Source organism: Petromyzon marinus, chromosome 71 (assembly GCF_048934315.1).
Source record: "Petromyzon marinus isolate PM22_M1 ecotype Great Lakes invasive population chromosome 71, UKy_Petmar_22M1.pri1.0, whole genome shotgun sequence".
NCBI lineage: Eukaryota > Metazoa > Chordata > Hyperoartia > Petromyzontiformes > Petromyzontidae > Petromyzon > Petromyzon marinus.
In genome coordinates, this window is record NC_133737.1 from 4,799,429 (window position 1) to 4,805,620 (window position 6,192).

Genomic DNA, 6,192 nt, shown 5'->3' on the forward strand with positions numbered 1-6,192 from the left:
CCACCATCACCACCACCACCATCACCACCACCACCATCACCACCACCACCACCATCACCACCACCACCATCATCACCATCACCACCACCATCACCACCACCATCACCCCCACCATCACCACCACCATCACCACCATCATCACCATCACCACCATCACCACCATCACCACCATCATCACCATCATCACCACCACCACCATCATCACCACCACCATCACCACCATTACCATCACCATCACCACCATCACCACCACCATCACCACCATCACCATCACCACCATCACCACCACCACCATCACCACCATCACCACCACCATAATCACCACCATCACCACCACCATCATCACCACCACCATCACCACCATCACCAAAATCATCACCACCATCACCACCACCATCATCACCATCATCACCATCACCACCACCATCATCATCACCACCACCACCATCATCACCATCATCACCACCACCACCACCATCACCACCACCATCACCACCACCACCACCATCACCACCATCACCACCTTCACCACCATCATCACCATCACCACCGTCACCATCACCACCATCACCACCACCATCATCACCCTCACCACCACCACCACCACCATCATCATCACCACCACCACCATCATCACCATCACCACCACCATCACCACCACCATCACCACCATCACCACCACCACCATCACCACCATCACCAACACCACCATCACCACCACCACCATCATCATCACCACCACCACCATCATCACCACCACCACCATCACCACCATCACCATCACCACCACCATCACCACCACCATCACCACCACCACACCACCATCACCACCACCACCACCACCATCATCACCACCATCACCACCATCTCCACCATCATCATCACCATCACCACCACCATCACCACCACCACCAACACCACAACCACCACCATCACCACAATCCTCACCATCATCACCAACATCACCACCACCATCACCACCATCACCACCTTCACCACCATCATCACCATCACCACCGTCACCATCACCACCATCACCACCACCATCATCACCATCACCACCACCACCATCATCATCACCACCACCACCATCATCACCATCACCACCACCATCACCACCACCATCACCACCATCACCACCACCACCACCATCACCACCACCACCACCATCATCACCACCATCATCACCACCATCACCATCACCACCACCACCACCACCATCATCACCACCATCACCACCACCATCACCACCACCACCATCACCATCACCACCATCACCACCATCACCACCACCACCATCATCATCACCATCACCACCACCATCACCACCACCACCATCACCACCATCACCACCACCATCATCACCATCACCACCACCATCACCACCACCACCAAAACCACAACCACCATCATCACCAACATCACCATCACCACACCACCACCACACCACCACCACACCACCATCACCACCACCATCATCACCATCACCACCATCATCACCACCACCATCACCACCATCATCACCATCATTACCACCACCATCATCACCACCACCATCACCACCATCACCACCACCAACACCACAACCACCACCATCACCACAATCGTCACCATCATCACCAACATCACCACCAACATCACCATCACCATCATCACCACTACCATCACCACCATCACCACCACCATCACCACCACCATCACCAACATCACCACCATCACCACCATCACCACCACCACCATCATCACCACCACCATCACTACCATCACCACTACCATCACCACCACCACTACCATCCTCACTATCATCACCAACGTCACCACCAACATCACCACCAGCATCACCAACATCACCATCATCACCACCACCACCACCATCACCACCACCACCATCACCACCACCACCACCATCATCACCATCACCACCACCATCACCACCACCATCACCACCATCACCACCATCACGACCACCATCACCATCACCACCACCATCACTACCACCAAGATCACCACCACCACCATCACCACCACCACCATCACCACCACCACCATCACCACCACCACCACCATCACCACCACCACCATCATCACCATCACCACCACCATCACCACCACCATCACCCCCACCATCACCACCACCATCACCACCATCATCACCATCACCACCATCACCACCATCACCACCATCATCACCATCATCACCACCACCACCATCATCACCACCACCATCACCACCATTACCATCACCATCACCACCATCACCACCACCATCACCACCATCACCATCACCACCATCACCACCACCACCATCACCACCATCACCACCACCATAATCACCACCATCACCACCACCATCATCACCACCACCATCACCACCATCACCAAAATCATCACCACCATCACCACCACCATCATCACCATCATCACCATCACCACCACCATCATCATCACCACCACCACCACCATCATCACCACCACCACCACCATCACCACCACCATCACCACCACCACCACCACCATCACCACCATCACCACCTTCACCACCATCATCACCATCACCACCGTCACCATCACCACCATCACCACCACCATCATCACCATCACCACCACCACCACCATCACCATCACCACCACCATCACCACCACCACCACCATCATCACCACCATCATCACCACCATCACCATCACCACCACCATCACCACCACCATCACCATCACCACCATCACCACCACCATCACCACCACCATCACCACCACCATCACCACCACCATCACCACCATCATCACCATCACCACCACCACCATCATCATCACCATCACCACCACCATCACCACCATCATCACCATCACCACCACCACCATCATCATCACCATCACCACCACCATCACCACCATCATCACCATCACCATCATCACCACCATCACCACCATCATCACAATCACCAAGATCACCATCACCACCATCACCACCATCATCACAATCACCAAGATCACCATCACCACCACCACCACCATCACCACCATCACCATCACCACCATCACCACCACCATCACCACCACCACCATCACCACCATCACCACCATCACCATCACCACCATCACCGCCACCAGCATCATCACCACCACCACCATCATCACAATCACCACCACCACCATCATCACAATCACCATCACCACCACCATCATCACCATCACCACCATCATCACAATCACCAAGATCACAATCACCACCATCATCACCATCATCACAATCACCAAGATCACCATCACCACCATCATCACCATCATCACAATCACCAAGATCACCATCACCATCACAATCACCACCATCACCATCACCACCATCACCACCATCATCACCACCATCACCACCATCATCACAATCACCAAGATCACCATCACCACCATCATCACCACCATCACCATCATCACCATCACCACCATCACCATCACCACCATCATCACCATCACCACCATCACCACCACCACCACCATCATCACCACCACCATCACCATCACCACCACCACCATCACCATCATCACCACCACCATCACCACCACCACCATCACCACCATCATCACAATCACCATCATCACCATCATCACAATCACCATCACCACCATCACCATCACCACCATCATCACAATCACCAAGATCACCATCACCACCATCATCACCATCATCACAATCACCAAGATCACCATCACCATCACAATCACCACCATCACCATCACCACCATCACCACCATCATCACCACCATCACCACCATCATCACAATCACCAAGATCACCATCACCACCATCATCACCACCATCACCATCATCACCATCACCACCATCACCATCACCACCATCATCACCATCACCACCATCACCACCACCACCACCATCACCATCACCACCACCATCACCACCATCACCATCACCACCATCATCACAATCACCAAGATCACCATCACCACCACCACCACCACCATCACCATCACCACCATCACCACCATCATCACAATCACCATCATCACCATCATCACAATCACCATCACCACCATCACCATCACCACCATCATCACAATCACCAAGATCACCATCATCACCATCATCACAATCACCATCACCACAATCACCACCATCATCATCATCACAATCACCAAGATCACCATCACCACCACCATCACTCCGAGTCTACCTGGAGATCTTCCGCACCTGTGACGCGCTTGACGTCACCCAGGTTGTCAGGTGTACGTGATGACGTCACAGACGCCCTTGCGTAACATGGTGACGTCACCACGTGAGCGCACGGTGGACGCGATGACGCCATCCTCCACATCTCCCTGAGCGTGATGACGTCAGAGACCCTCTCCCCCTTCATGCTACTTAACGTGATGACGTCGGAGACCCTCTTTTCCTCCATGCTTTGGTAGCGTGATGACGTCGGAGACTCCCCCTCCATTCGACGTAACGTGATGACGTCAGAGACCCTCTCCCCCCTCCGTAACGTGATGACGTCAGAGACCCTCTCCCCCTCCGGCCTACGTACCGTGATGACGTCAGAGACCCTCTCCCCCACCATTCCACGTAACGTTCATAACGTCAGACACCTCCATGCTACGTAACGTGATGACGTCAGAGACCCACCCTCTCACTCTCCATGAAACGTAACGTGATGACGTCGGAGACCCCCCTCCATGCAATGTAACGTGATGACGTCGGAGACCCTCCCATGATACGTAACGTGATGACGTCAGAGACCTCCATTCAAACGTCTTATTCAGTTTATTTATTTTCAGTTAAATTTTTTAGCTAAAACTTTGGTGACTGCAGAAAGTCACCACGGAGAAGAGAAACAATAAAATAATAATAAAAATAATAAAAATATTACTTTATTGTTTCCCCTTCTACGTGGCTTTACCGAAAGAACCAAGAACATTTTCAATTTATTTTCAGTTTACATTTTTATTGAAACAATAAAATAACATTATTTATTATTTTAAACAATAAAATAATAAGCAACAAAATAATAACAAATATTTTTTTATTATTTTATTGTTTCCCTATCTACGTGGTGGAGACTTTACCCAAAGAACCAAGAATAATAATTTTATTGTTTTATATTTTTATTATTTTATTGTTTCCCTATCTACGTGGTGGTGACTTTACCCCAAAGAACCACGAATAATAATTTTATTGTTTTATATTTTTATTATTTTATTGTTTCCCTTCTACGTGGTGGTGACTTTACCCAAAGAACCAAGAATAATAATTTTATTGTTTTATATTTTTATTATTTTATTGTTTCCCTATCTACGTGGTGGAGACTTTACCCAAAGAACCAAGAATAATAATTTTATTGTTTTATATTTTTATTATTTTATTGTTTCCCTTCTACGTGGTGGTGACTTTACCCAAAGAACCAAGAATAATAATTTTATTGTTTTATATTTTTATTATTTTATTGTTTCCCTATCCACGTGGTGGAGACTTTACCCAAAGAACCAAGAATAATAATTTTATTGTTTTATATTTTTATTATTTTATTGTTTCCCTATCTACGTGGTGGTGACTTTACCCAAAGAACCAAGAATAATAATTTTATTGTTTTATATTTTTATTATTTTATTGTTTCCCTATCTACGTGGTGGTGGTGACTTTACCCAAAGAACCAAGAATAATAATTTTATTGTTTTATATTTTTATTATTTTATTGTTTCCCTATCTACGTGGTGGAGACTTTACCCAAAGAACCAAGAATAATAATTTTATTGTTTTATATTTTTATTATTTTATTGTTTCCCTTCTACGTGGTGGTGACTTTACCCAAAGAACCAAGAATAATAATTTTATTGTTTTATATTTTTATTATTTTATTGTTTCCCTATCCACGTGGTGGAGACTTTACCCAAAGAACCAAGAATAATAATTTTATTGTTTTATATTTTTATTATTTTATTGTTTCCCTATCTACGTGGTGGTGACTTTACCCCAAAGAACCAAGAATAATAATTTTATTGTTTTATATTTTTATTATTTTATTGTTTCCCTTCTACGTGGTGGTGACTTTACCCAAAGAACCAAGAATAATAATTTTATTGTTTTATATTTTTATTATTTTATTGTTTCCCTATCTACGTGGTGGAGACTTTACCCCAAAGAACCAAGAATAATAATGTTATTGTTTTATATTTTTATTATTTTAT

General features: G+C 47.1%; 1 protein-coding gene across 1 annotated transcript in view; it reads right to left on the minus strand.

The window, feature by feature from the left end:
* The window catches only part of LOC116937107 (vesicle-associated membrane protein 8-like), a 51,247-nt gene extending 46,982 nt beyond the window's left edge, over positions 1-4,265 (minus strand). Inside the window, exon 1 of the mRNA XM_076055274.1 lies at positions 4,185-4,265. The gene's annotated coding sequence lies outside the window, so the exon portion shown is untranslated. The remainder of the gene's footprint in view (positions 1-4,184) is intronic.
* Between the last annotated feature and the right edge of the window lie 1,927 nt (positions 4,266-6,192).